The sequence below is a fragment of the Eubalaena glacialis genome, chromosome 2 (assembly GCF_028564815.1).
Source record: "Eubalaena glacialis isolate mEubGla1 chromosome 2, mEubGla1.1.hap2.+ XY, whole genome shotgun sequence".
NCBI classification, from domain to species: domain Eukaryota; kingdom Metazoa; phylum Chordata; class Mammalia; order Artiodactyla; family Balaenidae; genus Eubalaena; species Eubalaena glacialis.
The window spans coordinates 65,649,345-65,669,670 of NC_083717.1; the positions used below are offsets into that span (position 1 = coordinate 65,649,345).

The window sequence follows — 20,326 nt, forward strand, 5'->3', positions numbered from 1 at the left end:
TCTCCAAGACCAAGGCCAGAGTGGACACAAGCCAGGCAAGAAGCCTGTCCTGTCTGAGGATCAAATGGGGGCAGGAGCTGCAACAGAAATAGCACTGAGGGGTGGACATGCTCCGGGCCGAGGTCAGAGTGGGCAACCGATTGGCACGTGCAGCCCGTGGAGGAAACGTTGCGAGGGGGGGCTTGGACTAATGTTCATGTCACCCTCCATGTTCAAAGAGCAGAGAACCCCCATGCTCAGAATCCAGTCTGGGAAGTCTTCCAGACGGGCCTCGGTGTCACAGTCACGCCCCTCCCTCGGGCTGAGTATGTCCCTCTCGCAGATGCTGTTGCTGAGCGCTGACTCAAAGGCCTCCTGGATGCCGACTCTTCAACTGTCCTAATCATTACAACAAAAACAGCATTGTCTGAGCTCATCCTATGTGCCCAGCAATATGCGAAATATTCTGCATACCTTATCTCAGTTCATTTAATCATCCCCAACTCCATGAAGTTTTATTATCTCCATCTCACACAAGAGGAAACTAAGACTTAAAGAGGTCATCACCCAAGTTTATGTACGGAACTAGTGAGCGATGAAGCCAGAATTTGAGCCCCAGTCTGTTGGACTCCACGCCCTCTTGATTCTACGGCCCAAATGGCTGTAACAAGTATGAGTTTGTTCCAACAACTCAGGGGCAAGAAGAGTCGTATGCTAATTGGCAAGCTCTCATTGGCCAGGGTCAGCAAGAGGGCGGATACCAGCCCTGGTCTTAGCCCATTTTCTCTAAAATCAAGAGGCAAAGCTTATACTGTAAAGCTTTATGGGGAGGGGAGTTAATCCCATGGCTGAGACTGAGAGAAAGTGGAAGTGGGTCAGACAAAGAGCAGAATAAATGCAAAGTGGTCCATTACTGAGCTGGCTGTGGCACCATAGGAATTAAAAGGATGGTTCAGCCACGCTGGATGTTTCCAGGAGACCACATGAAACCACGGCACTGTGGAACGGTCTGTTGGGGAGAAGAGTTAGGAATCTCTCGGTTGCTTCCTCCCTGTTGTGGGTCTCTCTCTGGTCAAAATTCACCCTGTGGGGCATTAACTCGCTTGTACTTACGGGTTGTGTAGCTGGGCCCTCTGGGCAGCTATGGGGCCAAATTCAGTGGGTCCAGGTCAGGGTGGACATGGGTCTGGGGGGGTGTTTCAGCTCCTCCCATCACAGGGGACATAATAAAGGTCATGCCCAAACCCAGGGCTCACTCCGCGGTGGCTGAGGCAGCCTGCTGTGTTAGGAGGTGTGTGACAGCCTCAGTAGAGCCTCTCCATTGAGCAGGGCCAGGAAAAGAGCTTGGTGGGAGGCCAGTGGGCTCGAGCACATTTGCTTTCCCTTTCCTTTAATACTAAGTCCAGGTTCCTTAGCATGGCATCCAAGACCCTCCACGGGGAGGCCTTAGCCGATTTTTCCAAGCTAGTCCACTGCACCTCCATTCACACCCCCGTTCAGGGCCACCATCAGCCCATGAAGCACCTACGTATGAATGAGAAAAAGGTACCTCTCTGGGTGGTCACAGCCCTATGGCTCTGGCTTTGGCTGGCAGAACGACGTTTGAGTGTAAATTAGAAAAGTAAAACACTCTTCCTGGTCACAGCTCACGCCAAAGTGTACAGCTGGATTTTAATGTGCCCTTTGGCCACCGTGCATGGAGGCTTGGCCAATCACATTAAATCCCAGATGAGGAAACAGGCCTGCAGAGGCAGAGGCCCTCGCCCAGAGTCACAGAGATCCAGACACAGGGCTCAGTTTCCGACCTGAATTCAGCTGCTGCCTCCTACTTCACCCCAAGGCCCAGTGGGCAGCTTTGAGATTACTCCTCCCCCAGCCCACTTAGAAATAATTCTTTTGTGGAATTTCGCAGGTGTGTCTGGCATTGATCCCATGTCTGGCCTGTTCTAGTGCCCACAGCTATGAGAAAAGGGCTGTACCCCAGCTTTCTCTCCCCCCACCCCACCCCATGACCTCCAGAGAATCAGCCCCTGGGGCCTGTGCTAATGACCTCATGGAGAACTACTGCCTGCTGACTTCCTGTTTTCATATTCTTTCCTCCTCTGCTTGTTTTTTCTACTTTGTTGTTCTTTGATCATTTTTAGTTCTCCTCCCCTAGCCCATCCTGCAAAAATGAAACTTTATTTTCTGTGATTATTTTAAATCCATGTTTAGCCAAGGAGATGTTATACTTCTCTTTTGTTCCATTTGGGGAATTGGAGTCGAGGGTACTTTCTCCCCACTCTGTTTCTCCCTCCTCATTCCCCATGGTTTATTTCCCAAATGATAGCCTTCAGGTTCCACAGCTCAGGAGAAGCAAATTCAAAAGCTGTGTCTGCAAGTACCATGTGAATTCAGGATTCTGTCTCTACCAGAGATCTCCCCTCTATTGGACGCTGTAGTAGACAGAAGGGACGAGATCTGCCAGCTTCCCCACTGTGATATTCGCAGCTCCAGGAAACAAAAGACAGAGCCCCTGCTTCAAAACCACACGGACTCTCCATTTCTTCCAAGATCAAGTACAAATTCCTTAGCATGCATCAGAGAGCCTCCAAAGGGTGGGTGGCCCAGGGTAGCTTTCCACCCTAGTTCACTGTTAACTCCATCTGCTTCTCCCTCCCTCCACCCTATTTCCTCTATTCCAGCCACGCTAATCTTCTTATCTTTCCTGGAAACACAGTGGGCCTTCCTACCTCCCTACTTTCACACTTGCCGTTCCTCTGCCTGGAATTCTGTTCCCTTTCTTCCTTGGGAACTCTTATTCACCCTTCAAAGCCTCACTCAAATGTCACCTTCTCAAGGCTGCCTAACCACGTCCTCCAAGCTGAATTTGTTACCCCTTCCTCTGTGTTCCTTTGGCTCTTTTTTCCTAAGAGTAAATATAAATGTATTATAAGAGTAAATATAAATTTCCATAACCTCATTTATATGCTCTCTTCGGTGGTATTTGATTCATTTGAGCATTGCCTTTTTTTATTGTTCTAGTTTCCTCCTCTCCTTCATTGAATTAGTCCTGTGTATTTATTTGCTTATAAGTCTCTGAGATAAACGTTTCTCTTTCTCCTATTCTGTGTGTGCACATGAATGTGTGTGTGTGTGTGTGTCTGTATTATGTATGAACGTTTTGCTAATTATAGTGTTGAAATATGATTTATGCCAAAGGGCCTGGGGGGCAAGGCCCCTGTGGGAAGGTGTGAACTGAAAAGTTTGGTCACTCACAACGTTGATCTCTCACAGGAGGTTGTGGCCCATTTAACGGGAAGCCAGAACCTGGGGCAGGTGGGAAAAGAAATGCTTGTGTCTTCAGGGCAGTGCTTATCAAAATAGAGCTTGTGAATCAACCATATCAGAATCACCTGGGAATAGAGGTCGGGAGCTGGGACTTGTTAAATATTCGGACTCTGGGGCCCAAATTCAAGCTTTTTGAATCCAGCTCTCTGGGGGTAGTTCCCAGGAATCTGCATTTTAATAAACTACCGGGAGGTTTTTTTGCACCAGCGTTTGAGAACCACTGACCCGGGTGCTTTGGGAGCTGGAGTTCATGCCACTGAAATTGTGCTTGTCAAGGTCGCTAGTTGTCACACCTCCTGAATGTCCAATCTACTGGCTGCTTTCAGGCCTCTTCATATGCTCCCTGCTGGCTTGGGACTCAGAGGAGCATTGCCTCTTTTCTGAAACTCTTCACTCCTTCACGCTCTATGATGCCCCCTGTTCCTGGTTCATATCCTAACTCTTTAATCATTTTTTTCCCATACTCCCCACCAGGCTCCTCTTTCTCCAAATGCCCCCTCACTCTTGGGGCCTCTCCCAGGTCCTGACCTCAGCCCTGTCCTTGACATTCCACACCACACCTATGGCTTCCACCACTGTGTGTGGACGCTGATGGTGTCTAAGTTCATGTTTCCAGCACAGACGCCCTCCTTGGCCTCTGTCCTGTACACACACCTCCCTACGGGAGCCTCCACTGGGATGGTCCCAGGCCTCCCAAATTGCACATTTCTAAAACTTTTCTGTGTATCTTCCTCCTATATTTCCTATCTTTGTGGACACTGAACTGGTCACCTGAGGGTCATCCTACCCCTGACACTTACTAGCTGTGTCACCTTGGATAAGTTACTTAGTTTTCTGTGCCTCCACCTCCTCACCTGAAATGTGGACATTATGACAGTTCCTGTCTTTCTGGATTGTGAGTATTAAGTGAATTCGTGCATATAAAGGGCTTAGAATAGTACCTGGCATGGTTCATGTGCTCAATAAACACCAGCTATTAATAATAATAATGATGACACTAATAATACTTAGTAGTTAACCATCATTTTTATCACCCTGCTCTCCTCCTTCTCCTCACTACCTGCCCACTAGGCAGTCACCTGCCATTTTCTGTCTTTAACACTCTCTTCCTCTGATATCTGCCCCATCTTCCCTATCACCTCCTCTCAGTCTTGGTCAGAGTATCTTCATGTCTTCCCTGGACTTGTCTAAGACTGGTCTCCCACCTGGATTCCTGTCTCCTTTCTCACCTTTGTGACTCCTTGAAGGGCCCATGCCTTGTTCCTCTTTGTGTCTCCCAGCACCTGAGTGTATATTAAGTATTTACAGAATTAATCGGTGAAACGATGGATGGATGGTTGGATGGATGGATGGATGGATGGTTGGATGGACAGACAAAATCAATGCATTACATAGAAATCTTTGTAGGGGCAAGATGCCTTATAAATCAAGGTGGCGATGGATAGTTAGGAACTTGGGAAAACAAACTCTAATTAAGGTTGAATCCCCAGAAGCTGCTTCTGAATAGAAAAGGAGCAATGGCTTAGTCAATTGTATTAACTTGTCTGGGGAAGCATGTCTCTCAGAAGGAATGGGATCTGCAGAGATGTTGCAAGAGGAATCAATGTCTGCAAGTGGCCAGTGTGCCTCCAGTTATTCTCAAGGGAGACAGGCACTGGACCTGAGGGTCTGAGGTTTTCCCACTGCTGGGGAGAGGGCACTGTTGTCAGACCAGAGATATTTTATCCGCCTTTCCTGACTCATGTGAAATATTTGCTCTGAACCTTCCCACTTCCTTTCCTCTCATTCCATCCTCTTCGTGGGACTGAGCCTTTTCGATGACTAATTTAGTCTGGGGAGCAGATAAGCTTTGTTGTACCCTTGGAATGTCCTCACATTTTATTTTGCTGTCAGTATCCCATGAATGTGGTTCTTGTAGATCTCTTCCCAAGAGCCCAGTCCGCTCCAGATGCACTAGCAAGACTGAGTTTCTGGGCCTATGAAGCTGATGAAGAGACATGTGGCCATAATAAAGCCACCTGTGACTGCCCCAGGGAAACCTGGGTCACCAGCTGGAGTCCCACGTTGTGGGTTTCCTTAGTCACAGAACTGTGTTCGCTGGTGATGTCAATAATATCTGGTTGAGTTCACTCAAGGAGTTCTGCCTTCACCATCACTGTTCCAGGGAGATGTTACCTAATTCATTGGAAAATCCCCTTTCCAATTAGCCCACTTAACATTTAACTTTGGTTATTCTACTTTCGTTATTCATTGATCTCTGATTGATAATATGGAACAAGGATGGCAAATCTAACCAGACATATTGCCACAATTCCCGCCCATGTTCTCTGCACACGTTACTGGAATTTTGGCTTTCTTTTCCGTTAAGTTGTCCTCAAATTCTTCTCAACACAGCCTTCCAGGAAAACACTACGAATCAATAAAGTTAATAGATGAGATGTAACCTATTTATCATTCCTAATCTAAAGGTGTCTATATATTTTTTTACAAAGATGTAGTATCTCAATTATCTGTTACTGTATAACATGCCAACACTAAAATTCAGTGGCTTAAAACTACAGTTATATTTTCTTATGATTCTATGGGTCAGCAACTTGGGCTGAGCTCACCTGGGCAAGCCTTCTGCTGACTTCGGCTGCAGCCATCTGGTGGCTTGATAGGGAATGGAGGGTCTAAAACGGCCTCACTCACATGAATGGTAGTTGGAGCTGGCTGTTGACTGGCCATGCGTCTCCAGCAGCCTGGCACAGGCTACTTCATATGGTGTGCATGTTCTGATGTGTTTTTCAAGCCCCTGTTTGTATCACGTTTGCTAAGGTCCTGTTGGTGCCAAAGCAAATCATGTGGCCAAGCCCAGAGTCAATGTAGAAGAGGCTACACAAGGACATGGATTCAGAGAGGCATGATTCATTGGGGGCCATTTCTGTAACCATATACCCCAGACTGGTTGGTACTTCATTGATCAGAAACTTACTGAGTGCCAGATACTGTGCTTGGCACAGAGTATAAAATGACAAAGAAATTGGGAAGAACTTTGAAGACTGGAAAGGCTCTGAGTAGGTGCAAAGAGGGAAGAATTCAAACTGCTATTTGAATCATGGTGGATGAAACAATCTCTGCACCTGCGTGTGTGTACATGTTAGAAGGATGAGGAGTGTTGAATTGTTTAGATAATTTCTTCTACTCTCCATTTCGTGTGGTTTTGTGCAGCCTTGGTTGAATGAGTAACTTTATTGTTGTCCATTGTGATATGTCTAACCTTAAAGATTTTCTTCAGACTCTAAAACATTCAAAACAATCACAGAAGTGTGTTCTTCATGACCACAAAGAGGTACTTGAGACTTTTTTTTCCCCTAGAAACCTGGCCAAGTCCTAGACTGAGGCCCATGCTTGCTAACTCTGATATTTCCTCCCTCCCCACATTCCTGCCACCCACAGCTGCTCCGGTCTAGAGGGAAAGTTCAGAGGCCAAATACTTATGGTCCAAACAGCTCTGCAGCGGTGATGGCAAAGAGACAACTCCACTTACGAAAACAAACAATCATTCCCTCCGTTTATATAGCTCTTGAGCCTTCTTTCCAATGCATGTTCACATCCTTTCTCTCATTAGATCATCCCCAAGACCCTTTGAGGTGGGCAGGGCAGATAACAGATGGGGAAACTGAGGCCCAGAGAGGGGAATTGACTTTCTCAGTGAGTGACAAGGCTGAAAGTATAGCTCCAGCTTCCCAATTCTAGATCTTGGCGTGTCCGATACTCACACAGCCACGAACTGAGCTGCACGCTCCTTCCAGGTCTCGGAGGTCTGCTTTAAAACCCTGCTGGGGTTTTCTACTCCACATCTTAACAGTTCCACTAAGAGCCATTTTAAACTTGCTTTACTTTGCATTCCCACGGAAAGAATGAGGGGAAATATCAAACATTTCCCTGTGTGCCAGCTTCTAAATCTTTTGTTGCCAGAAGATAGTGGATTCTCTTTGAAGTTCCAATTTCCGGGCCATAAATGATCCAGCCAGCATCCTCCTGATGGAAAAACAGAGGCCTGGAGCCAATTGCTCTGTGAGTACCCACCCTACCTCCTCAAAGCAAAATGTGATACAGGAGAAAATTTTAAATTAACGTGAAGAGAAGGCTTGGAGAGGATAAGCCACCACCTAAGAGGAAAAAACCATTTGAGGAAGTCAAGTGTACAGGTGGTAGGAGACAACTTGCCTCCAAGCTGTTAGAAGGCTTTGGGTGCCACGCAGCCCTGCTTTTACAACACCTCCTTCTTCCTTGAGAGAGCTGGTTTTCTGTATCTCCATCGTGGAGCACAGGAACCCTTCGGAAAGCTGGAACTGGAGCAAACATGCTGATTTTCATAGAGAAGCTCGGGGAGGGTGAGAAATGGTGATGACACTGCTTCCCACATTCCTTTCTCAGGGCAGACATGGTGATCTTTCTGGATGAGAATGGGAGTGGCTTAGAGCCCTTTTCAGTATAACCCTTGATTAGGCTGCCATGCTGGATGAAATCTCCCTGCCAACTCTGTAGTCCCCGGTGACCCAAAGGCATTGCAGAAAGGAGGAAGAAGTGGGGAAGTATCCAAGTATGTGTGAGGTGGACATTCCTCGCTCCTAGGGACCCCCATGTGCTAGGTTTTAAATACAGGGGGCATGGTCAACTAGAAACGAGAGCTTGTTGCTATAGGAGAGGTGACTGAAGGACTTTGACACGGGCATCAGAACATCAAAGTTTGCCTTGGAGTCTTTCCATGGCATTAGTGCAGGATCAATACTCATCTATAAGATTCAGAAAACACAAAAGATTGTCAGAAGTCACAAAAGGAATGCTCTAAACCATGGGAGGAAAACAACAGAGCAGCTAAAGCAGAAAGGGACACTAGAACTCATCTGGTCTGGTGCCCCTGGTTAACTGATGAAGAAACAGGACCAGAGTAGGAAAGCAACTTCTTCAAAGCCACACAGCACTGGCAGAGCTGGAGCCCAGTCTGCTCACTCCCAGGCTAACCCTCTGTCGACTCACTGCATGCCCTTTCCTTTCTTCTACACCGCGCCCCCTGTATTCCTCTATTGCCTGACCCAGCACCCCTTCCCTACCCAGCCACCTCCTTCCTCAGTGGGGAAGGTCATTTGTTTACAGACTTAGTCACTAGGTGGCTCAGTTTAAATTGTACTAGGAAGGTGGGGTGGGGGGTGGTGGATGGGAGGAATCTTACCCTGCTTTCTAACAAATGTGACAATTTGTTTTTCTGTTCTGAGGCCTTTGAATTGTCCTCCAAATACCCTCAGGGCAGAAATGTTAAGTGAGAAGTAGCCACTGTGTAATAGGCAAGGAAATTCCTATAGAACTTCAAAAAACATTTATATCCCAATTCATCCTGCCGGTGGCCAACAGGAGAGAAAGAAGGTATGGAGATGCAACATCCAAGGAGGTAAATACTGACAGGTCTGATACATGTAGTACACATTTCAAGAGTACGCCAGACCTGGGTCTCTAGGAGATGGGTAACTCCCATAGATGACTCTGAATTCAGAGCCTTTGCTTTTACAAGAATTTGTAGTACATTTGTGTCCCCCATTTGCACAGCTGGCCCCCATCCTCTGACACCAACTGTCAGAGGAATCTGGCGAGTCCCTTCCTCATCTCGTACAGTGCAAACAGCCGGTAGGCCTGGACTCTGGTCCTGGGTTGTCTGTTCTGCCACGCCACCACCTTTTATTCTTTCTGTAGTACTTTTGACCAGTCTCTGGGTTTCATTTTCCTAACATATGGAAATCAAGAAGCTGCAAGCAATTTGACTTCTGGGAATGGATTCCAAAAAAGCATTAAGAATTTATGCAAATATTTAGCTGCATGAATGTTCGTTACAACACTGTTATTAATAGAGAAAAAGTTGGAATAACCTAAGTGTTTAGCAACGGGGGACTGGTTAAATAAACTTAGTACTTCAGGTAATAGAAATATATGCAGGCGTTAAAATGATGTTGAGAAATGTATCTACAACCACAGAAAATGTTAGGTAAAAGACGGGGGAAAAAAATCACAAAAACAGTATAGACAGGATGAACCCATTTTTGCTTGAAAAAGATACATTTGTGTGTGTGTATATAATTATATCATACATAATATATATAGTACCTTATATATTATATATAGTACAATATATATTTCTTATATATAATAACATATATACATATATATATTTCCCGAGGAGGGTATTCTAATTATCAAACATGGTGTTAATGTTGTAAAATGTTATACAAATCGTAAAAAATATCTTTATTTACCTAGGGGGATATTTTACTTATCTAACATGGTGTTATTGGTGATTGTTAAAAGTAGGTGAGATTATGGATATTTTACTATTTCTTCTTTTCACTTGTCTATATTTTCTAACTTTTCTCTAAGGAGCAGTGGTGCTTTTGAAAAAGAAAGCAATGAAAAAAATTGTATTTTGACAAAAAAGGGGGCTTGACTATGATTACTGAAGTTCAATCATGCTCAAGAATTCTGTAAAGAAGACACAGTCTCTATAGAACAGTGGTGGGATGGGGAGAAGGCAGGATGCCACACCCTGGGCTCGGGGCTGAGGAAGCCACCGCCTCCTTGACTCTGGCCTGTGTGCGCCACATAAATATCCTCTCCGCCCAGCTCATGCTCCATTCTGGAGTTATTCATCCCTAGTTTTCCGGTCTTATTTTGACTCACTCTTCAGATTTCATTTAAAAGGAATCTCTGTTTAACCACAGCAGCCACAGGAAGAATCCTACTAAACCTTCATTTTAACTAAGTTCCAGCAGACAGATGACTTAAATAAGCTACACTGGGCTCAGAGGAAGCCCCCAAATCCCCAACTCCTGGAGCAGTTGTTACTGGTGGGCCTGATCAGCAGGTGGGCAAACTCCATTTTAAACACACACACACACACACACACACACACACACACCCTCTACATCCACAAAACCCAGGCATCAGTTGACGACATGTGCCCTCCTCTGCTTGAATTCCCAGGGCGGACTGGTCACCAGGGCTGGCTCCTGACGTGCCCCTGTCTCTACTCCAGTGGTTGAAAGGAAGCCCCTGTGGTACCAGGGACACTTGTAGCCTTGGATCCAGAGTGACAGAGAGCTGTGGGTACACTATTCCATCTCACAGGGTGCTCTGACATTTTCCCTGCATTTGTCTCGCCTGAATGCTGATTGTCCTTTCTGTTTATCTTTTCCCTCAGGCCCACCCAAGGGGAGCTCTCCTATCCCTCTTCGCGTGCTTTGAGAAATGTGCATGGGTTCAACATTCACTTGGCTGGCCCCTTGGGAATGCCTTGATGTGCTGTCATTTTTCCTTTTATGTTTAAGGTCCCCTGGGGTCCCCTTGGCTGTTGTGGGCTGGTTACACTTGGCTCAAGCCTGGACTCCACTGTGTGTGACCAGAGGCAGTGTAGCAGGGTAGGGCTGGTGGGAAATGGGGGTGGGGGCCTTTCCAGTTCTTTAAAGATAACATAATAACATCACGCTTAAGACGAGGACAGAAATACGTTAGAGGAAGCAAGATTGTGAGCCAGATGGAGAAAAGCAGCTCCCGCTACCCTGCCCACCAGTGGTGGAAGCTCTGCTGTCCTCAACTCTGCCATTAGGCGGGCTCCTGCCAGCTTAGCTCTTGACCAGCCCCCCAGCCCCCCCGCCTGTGACAACAAAGCTCTCCCTGGGATTTCGTAAGAGTCCTGGGGCTTATTTCCCAGGATTCCTCTGCTCCCTGCACCTGCAGTCTTACTTGCAGTGTGTCTCTGTTTAACCCCATGACAACTCAGAGGCTCACCTCAGCCTCCACTGGTTTCCTAACAGCATCTCTGCACCATCTCCCATGCCTGGCCCCCCGACAGGTGCTCCAGCCCCTCTCCCCGACAGCACACACTCTCTTGCTGACATTTAGGGTCTCCACTCCCTGCTCCCGGCTTTCTTCACTCTATCCCTGGAACAGGCAAATTTTCCCTTTCTCAGCACCAGGTCCTCTTCCTTTAGTTCTCATTCAACTGTGAACCATTTGTCAGACAAGTTGCTCCTCCTCCAGCATCCGTTCAAAGGTGAAGATTTGTCTCACCCTTCCCGTCCCCCTCCCCCATCCCCTCAATCCGAGGCCCCCAGGGAGCACTTGGTACAGGCTTCTGCTTTATACCTAGCACTTTGAATCATAACTAGTTCTCTCTCCTCTGGCTGAACAGTGAGCTTGGTAAGGGCAAGTACTTGGTCCTTCATATATGTTTCCAGCTCTGCTTATTACTTATTTCTTTAACATGTGTTTGAACAGGTATTGAATGAAGTTGGGTTGGTGACACTGGAGACAAGACTGAGAAATGCCTAATTGTAGGCTGGGTTGTCCATTTTGTGCCTGCCTACCAAGAGGAAAGCCAGAAAAGTGCCTCCTTGGACAGAAGAGAACTGATCTGAGGTAAGTGGGGTATGGGTGTGGTAGGGCAAGGGAATGCCATACCATATGTCTCTTCTCAAGGAGGAGAAGCCGACGTGAGCCTTCCCCAGGGGCCTGCTTGATGAGACCCACCCTATCTTACCCTTTATCATCATTTATCAAGCATCAGCTATATGCCAGGTCCCATCTCGAGGTTAAATGGGGAAACTGAGGCACAAATCATGCCACTTGTCCAAGGTCCCCCAGCTAGTTAGTGGAAGAGCTGGAAGACAAATGTGACTGCCACTGCAGAGCCAGATGTTTGCGATGAAGGGCAGAACTCCTGGGTGTTTCCCGGGTTTTGTCCAGCCTGGAATCTGCTGGGAATCTGACCTCCCAGCAGCTGGAGTCTGCCTGTGTTTGGAGCAGCAGAGGGAAGGGGCAGAGCCCACCCCTACATCTCTAATGGAGTCACCTGTCCAGCTGGCAACTGGCCTCGGCTGACTCTTGCTGGTGGTACATGGGCTGGGCATTCATGTGGACTGGTGAGTCCACCTCCAGTTCTCGGGATAAACAAGCAGCACTCGTTGGCCGAGATGTTTGGAAGTGCCGTTTCCATTCAACAGCACAACCCAGATTTAAGTTTCTGAGACTTGCTAAGCAGCCACCGCCTTGGATCTTTATACTTCCTCCTGTGTCCTTCCTGCCACCTGTAGTCTAAATTTAGAGACAAGCACAGTAGAGCACCTTCTGGCCTGGGTCACTTTGGCAGGCCATTGAGCTGCCGCTGGGCTGTATTCCACCATCCCATCAGGGCCACCGTGGAGGTGGGGAGTTGGTGTGGGAGCCCCATGAGAATCATCCTGGGAGGGTCTCCTGCACCATGGGCTGTCTTAAACTTTTTTTTCTTTGAATATATAAATAATATATAACTTGGAAAATGCAGAAAAATATTAAGAAGAAAATAAATAACAATTGTATTCCCTTCATTAGGAGGTTTCATTGTTAATATTTTGTCCAGTTTTGTTTCTTTATATTTGAATCATATTTTTATTCTGATAATAATAAAAGCTTATTGATAAACAAAATAGATGAATATGAGCCAGAAAGAATCCCAGCCTCCAGAAATACCACTGCTAACATTTTTATTTTTATTTTTTTGGATATTTTTAATTCACTTTTTTGGTTTACAGAGTTAAAATCATAGCATACAATCAATTTTGTCTCCCACTCTCTCCACTTATCACTTTGGAAAATAAGCAGTCTCCAAGTTTTTATTTCAAACTCTTTAAGCCCATTGGTCAACACAATATTTCATTGCTTCAATAAACTATGACTTAACCATCCCCCTCTTCTGAAGTTGCTTCTAATATTTTACAATTATAAATTATACAACTTGATGATGAACATCTTTATGCCTGAATGTTTAATGACATTTATTATAGAATTACTTCCTTAAGATTGCTATCTTAGGATTATAAGATAAAGGGCTATGAGTATTTTCAAGCTTGTGATCCTTCATGCGGAAAAGTTTTCCAAAAGAACTAGGTCAATTTATGTGATCTCCTCCCAGATTGCAGGGGAGTGACCATGCAGCATTTTGATGTGAGTGAAACCAAGTTCAAAGAAAGAAAGAAAGAAATCGGGCTCCCTGGCAAATTTTAACCTAAAGGAAAAAGTCAGAAAGGGAGAGAGTGAAGTGTTACCTCTTGCAAAGAGAACAACTTTCACAAAAGGGTTACTGTAGGAATGAGAGCCTCTGGGGCCTTTTTGCAGATGTGTTGGGAAAGTCATCTGCTTTTCCTCTGTTCACCATTTTGGGTAACTCCCTTGTCCACTTCTCCTAGGACAGAGGCCTGAGCAGTGGTACCAGCCAGCTCCCCTGCAGACAGATGGCTCTTCCTACCACAGTCACCATCCAAAAGGCAGAAATGTGCCAAAAGGAAGAGACCTGAAATATTCTTTGGTCCAACCCCTCATTATGTCAGATCAAAGCCTAGAAAAATGATGTGACTTGTGCCCAAGAAGTGATTCACAGCTAGTTTGTTGGAAAATCTTCGACTAATACCCATTTCTCCATCCACTTTTGATGACAAATAAAAGCCATTGTACTTCAGTACAATCCTGTATACATAATTCCTTGTACACGTTTCCCTCATTAACTTTTGAGGATGTGTACAGTTGTCTACAGTGCTTAGAAGATGCACTTAAAAAAAAGTCTGAAACAAGTAAGTTTTAAAGTCTGATTGATTGGTATACATTGCTAAGGTGAATGGTTTCTCGTGTCTTTGCTAATTTTCTGGATGTTCTTTAAGTTAATTAACGTGAGGTCTACATCCACCTGTGCTCCAATTCATCTCTGTACTTTCTGCTCTTGAAGTATCATGACCTGTCATGGAGAGAACTGTAGCATGTAGGTATGAGTCTTGTGGCTTTCTTCTTTTATATACATTGGGACACGTGAAATGGGTTGAACCTCAGATATGCCCTTGCTGTTAAAAGCTTAATCATTATTCAAGGATCAATTCAAATCCCATCTCTTTCAGGAAAAAAAAAAAAAAAAAAAAATCCTTTGACCCATCTAGGCTAATGTGTTCATTTTCTTTTCTAAATTTTGGCTCTCTATGCCAGTGGTTTGAACGACCCTATTTGGGTATGATAATTTCTCTTTTTTAACTTCAAAAAAATGTTCTTATAACCCACATGACAATAATTGTTCTTTTAGAACCTATTATAAAAATTCATGATGACCAAAGGATAGCATAGAATCCTAGGCTTTTAAGTAGCTATATATTTTGCCAATCATAATATATATTTGAACAGCAAATATATGCACCTTCTAAGATGTGTCTGAGTCATCTTATATGCATTTTTGATGCTCAGTTCAACCCATAAATTACAAGGGATTCAAGGTCCAAAGTTTGGGAATCACTGGCCTATTGCATTTATTTACAATGAATCACAGGCCAAGGGATATTGCTTGCATTGTCATGTAACTCTTCAGGTTGGACTGTAACCTTCATTTAGACTGAATCCTTCCTGAGGACAAGAGCTTCCTCTTACATGCCTTTGTACATCCACAGTGCTAATGAACCAATCAGTTAAGGATCATTAATTGAGCACTAACGGTGTACAGGACACTGAACTTGACTCTGTGGGAGATACAAAGCATAAGATCCAGTTCCTACCCTTGAGCTCTCACAGTCTAGTTATAGAGACATGACAAATGTCTCTATAAATGGATTAATGAATTAATGAAATAAGGCTGTGAGAGCAAGGCTTGAGATATAAAGTAACAATTTAATTGGTAAACTCTATGGGTTATAGGATGAATTATGAAATGAGTTGAACAGACACTAAATGCTATGACTACAGAAAAGAAGGAAAGTGTGCCAGTGAGCAGGAAAGCTTTGTAGAGGAGAGCTTTGAGTGTGAACCTGAAAGATGATTAGGACTTGCCAGCTTCCCTCAGCCCGGGAAGGTGCTCAGAGAATAATTTAATGAATGAATGGGCACAAAAAGCATTTTGGGCCATTTGTTCCTAGATAGATACAAGTGAAACCCTCATTCTTTTAAAGAATAACATTCACTCTGCAACACACAGTAGTCAACTTCTTGAAGGGAGCAGTGGATGAAGAGGAGGGGGGCTTTCCTATTTCCTTCCAGGAGCCTCTGAATCCCATAGTCTCGTAGAATGTTGTTGCTGGGGTTCAGAAATCATTTTGTTCAACCTTTCATAGTGGAGAGTATTGAGGCTCCCATGGTGAAGTGACTTGCCCAGGATCATACAACCAGTTAGTAGCAGAGCCGTGACTTGGCATGTGGGAGCTGGACTTCAAGGCTAGTGTACTTCCACTCTATCCTGTTACCCCTGGAATTCCCTCCCTTTTACTGAACTTGCCAAAACAACTTGTATAAAATAAGTTTCGCTGAGGCTAACCCTTCCTACCGCCTTCTTATTCTAATCACAATGCTAGACAGGCCTTTCTTTTCTTGCTATCCAAACATGCCCTAATTAGAAACTAGAAGCAACTCCTGGACCCCGGCCAATGCTTCAAAGAGACTGTGTATTGGCACCCCCTATGCCAAAACCATCTTATAAAAGACAAACTATTAATTATAAAATCCAAACCATTGCTTTGTGGATTGTGGGGATCTCATGAGTGTCAGTGGGAGATGGGGGTGGTTCTGGAGGGCCCCTCTCCAGTGCCATTAGGTTTCACCCACAATAGGGAGCTGCCTTCTCTAGGATACCACAAACCAATTAGGTTGGGACCCTTCCAGGAAGCTTTCACCATCGGGTGAATATTCAGACAGCCTGGGTGACCTGAAAAGACAGTGGGTGGGCACTGGGATACACAGACATGACTTTTGGCCAAGGATGCTCCAGGCTCAGGAAACTGGAAGGCAAATGCCCTTAAGAAATTACCTCCAGGGGCAGAGTCAAGATGGCAGACTAGGCGGACACGAAATTCGCGTCTCCGCACAACTAGGGCACCTACCAGGCACCGTTGGGGGACCATGGACACCTAAGGGGATGGGAGGAACCCCCAGCGACCGGGTAGGACGTGGCCTGTGGGGGAAAGTGAGGGGGGGAGGAGAAGTGGAGGTGGGACAGGACTGGTGCCCCTGAGGGGAGGCTGGGGGAGGGGAAGGGATGCCACGCCCACAGGGGGAAGGGGGGCGGACCATTGGGAAGGCAGAGGATGAAAAGGGAGCATGGCTACCATTTCCCCTGCCCACCTGGGCCCCCGGGGAGCCTGCTGAGATCCCGGGCCTGATCCTCTGCCCACTGAGGCCCCCCTCCAGCCGCCTGGATCCTGAGGGAGTGAGAGGGAGGGAAGGGGGAGCAAAAGTAAATGCCAGACCTACAGGACCGGCACCCCTAAGGGGCAGCTGGGGGAGGGGAGGAATTCCTACAGCCAGCAGGACCCACCCACGGTTGGGGTCCAGTGGCATCGCGGGAGACCCTGGGGGAGGTGGGCAGAGGAACGGAAGGGAACGCAGCCAGTGCTTTTCCTGTCCACTTAGGTCCCAACAGGCTCCCGGGCCTAATCCTCTGCCCTCGGAGCCTCCCTCCTGCCGTGCAGACCCCAAGCCCCGCCCCTACACCCCCAACCAGGGCCCCACCTCTACACTCGGAGACCCCCTCTGAGACCCCCCCTCTAACCGTGCTGGGCCTAAACCCCACCCACACACCCTCACCCAGAGCCCTACTGCCAAACTCTGGAACTCCACACTCTGGAAGCCCCCCTTTGGATGTGCTGCCTCTCCCCTTCGGTGCAGGTCCTAAGCAGAGGCCCCGCCCCACACTTAAACATCACCCCGCCACACCCCACCACCCCAGCCCCGCCTAGGTCCCGCCCCACCCTAAACCCCACCCCTGCCTAAATTCCACCCCTGCCTAAACTCCGCCCACCATAGCCCCAGCCCTTTTTTTTTTTTTTCTTTTGGGTTGGGGTTCTGTTTTACCTTGTTGTTGTTGATTCATTTATATTTTTATTTTTTCTAATAAATCTTTTATTTTTCTAATTTTATTTTATTCTTTATACTTTGTTCTTGTTCTGCTCCTTTTGGCTTGCTCCCCCTCCTTTATCTTCCTCTTTATTCTGTTGTGGTTTTGTTTTACCTTGTTGCAGTTGTTTCAGTTATATTTTTATTTTTCCTAATATATTTTTTATCTTTCTAATTTTATTTTATTTTGTATTCTCTGTTATTGTTCTGCTCCTTTGTTTCTTTTCTTTTCTTTTTTTTTTTTTTTTGCCGCACCACATGGCTTCTCGGATCTTGGTTCCAGGCCAGAGGTCGGGCCCAAGCTCCTGTGGTGGGAGCCCTGAGTCCAAACTGCTGGACTAACAGAGAACCTCAGACCCCAGGGAATATTAATCGGAGTGAGGCCTCCTGGAGGTCCTCATCTCAGCACCAAGACCTGGCTCCACCCAACTGCCTGTAAACGCCAGTGCTGGATGCCTCAGGCCAAACAACCAGTAAGACAGGAATACAGCCCAACCCATCAAAAAAAAAAAAAATTGAAACAACAAAAAATATGTTACAGATGAAGGAGCAAGACCAAATAAATGAAGATGAAATAGGCAACCTCCCTGAAAAAGAATTCAGAGTAATGATAGTAAAGATGATCCAAAATCTCAGCAACAGAATGGAGAAAATACGAGAAACGTTTAACAAGGATCTCAAAGAACTAAAGAGCAAACAAACAGTGATGAACAACACAATAATGAAATTAAAAATACTCTAGAAGGAATCAATAGCAGAATAACTGAGGCAGAAGAACAGATAAGTGACCTGGAAGATAAAATGGTGGAAATAACTGTTGGGGAGCAGAATAAAGAAAAAACACTGAAAAGAATTGAGGACAGTCTCAGAGACATCTGGGACAACATTAAATGCACCAACATTTGAATTATAGCGATCTCAGAAGAAGAAGAGAAAAAGAAAGGATCTGAGAAAATATTTGAAGAGATTATAGTCGAAAACTTCCCTAACATGGGAAAGGAAATAGCCAATCAAGTCCAGGAAGCTCAGAGAGTGCCATATAGGGTAAACCCAAAGAGAAACATGCCAAGACACATATTAAACAAACTATCAAAAATTAAATACAAAGAAAAATATTAAAAGCAGCAAGGGAAAATCCACAAATAACATACAAGGGAATCCCCATAAGGTTAACAGCTGATCTTTCAGCAGAAACTCTGCAAGCCAGAAGGGAGCGGCAGGACATATTTAAAGTGAAGAAAGGGAAAAACCTACAACCAAGATTACTTTACCCAGGAAGGATCTCATTCAGATTCAACGGAGAAATCAAAAGACAGCCTCTTCAATAAGTGGTGCTGGGAAAAATGGACACATACATGTTAAGACAATGAAATTAGAACACACCCTAACACCATACACAAAAATAAACTCAAAATGGATTAAAGACCTACATGTAATGCCAGACACTATAAAACTCTTAGAGGAAAACATAGGCAGAACACTCTATGACATAAATCACAGCAAGATCCTTTTTGACCCACCTCCTAGAGTAAGGGAAATAAAAACAAAAACAAATGGGACCTAATGAAACTTAAAAGCTTTTGCACAGCAAAGGAAACCATAAACAAGATGAAAAGACAACCCTCAGAATGGGAGAAAATATTTGCAAACGAAGCAACTGACAAAGGATTAATCTCCAAAATATACAAGCAGCTCATGCAGCTCAATATCAAAAAACAAAGAACCCAATCCAAAAATGGACAGAAGACCTAAATAGACATTTCTCCAAAGAACACATACAGATGGCCAGCAAATACATGAAAAAGTGCTCAATATTTTTAATCACTAATCATTAGAGAAATGCAAATCAAAACTACAATGAGGTATCATCTCACACCAGTCAGAGTGGCCACCATCAAAAAATCTAGAAACAATAAATGCTGGGGAGGGTGTGGTGAAAAGGGAACCCTCCTGCCCTGTTGGTGGGAATGTAAATTGATACAGCCACTATGGAGAACAGTATGGAGGTTCCTTAAAAAACTGAAAATAGAACTACCATACGACCCAGCAATCCCACTACTGGGCATATACCCTGAGAAAACCATAATTCAAAAAGACACATGTACCACAATGTTCATTGCAGCACTATTTACAATAGCCAGGACATGGAAGCAACCTAAATGTCCATCGAGAGATGAATGGATAAAGAAGATGTGGCACATATATACAATGGAATATTACTCACATAAAAAGAAATGAAACTGAGTTATTTGTAGTGAGGTGGATGGACCTAGAATCTGTCATACAGAGTGAAGTAAGTCAGAAAGAGAAAAACAAATACCATATGCTAACGCATATATATGGAATTTTAAAAAGTGCTACTGATGAACCTAGTGGCAGGGCAGGACTAAAGACGCAAGCAGAGAATCCACTTGAGGGCACAGGGGGCGGGGAGGGGGAAGGGGAAGCTGGGATGAAGTGAGAGAGTAGCATTAACATATATACACTACCAAATGTAAAATGGATGGCTAGTGGGAAGCTGCTGCATAGCACAAGATCAACTCATGCTTTGTGACGACCTAGAGGGATGGGATACGGAGGGTGGGAGGGAGGCTCAAGAGGGAGGGGATATGGGGATATATGTATACGTATAGCTGATTCACTTTCTTGTACAGCAGAAACTAACACAACATTATAAAGCATTTATACTCCAATAAAGATGTGAAAAAAAAAAAGAAAGAAAGAAACTGCCTCCAAGCCCCTGGCCATCTGCGGCCTGAAGTCAAGCTATTGGTTTAGCCTGTTCCATTGTGAAGCAATTAGCAAATTCTTTACTAAGAGGTCTTGGCCTCTCTTAAATGTGTACTTTTCTTGTTTCATTGATAACTTTCTTCATTACTATCAAAGACTCCTGGGCCTTTATACTTTCTCTTTCCTGATCTACCCCAACAAAGCCTTGTTCTCAGAGCCTTAATTCGTTAATCCACTCACTCAATGTATCTATTATGCCTGTTTAGTCGAGTGAAGTCACTACTTGAAGGACTATTAGGTGATGTCACTTCCTCTGATTCTAGGGCTCACTAGCTGTGTGACTTGGGCAAGGCATTTACTTTTCTGG

At 45.2% G+C, this 20,326-nt stretch overlaps 1 protein-coding gene across 1 annotated transcript in view; it reads left to right on the forward strand.

Annotated features, from left to right (window-relative positions):
- Positions 1–5,801: 5,801 nt before the first annotated feature.
- Positions 5,802–20,326, forward strand: part of UACA (uveal autoantigen with coiled-coil domains and ankyrin repeats) — a 112,536-nt gene continuing 98,011 nt past the window's right edge. Inside the window, exon 1 of the mRNA XM_061180128.1 lies at positions 5,802–5,806. The gene's annotated coding sequence lies outside the window, so the exon portion shown is untranslated. The remainder of the gene's footprint in view (positions 5,807–20,326) is intronic.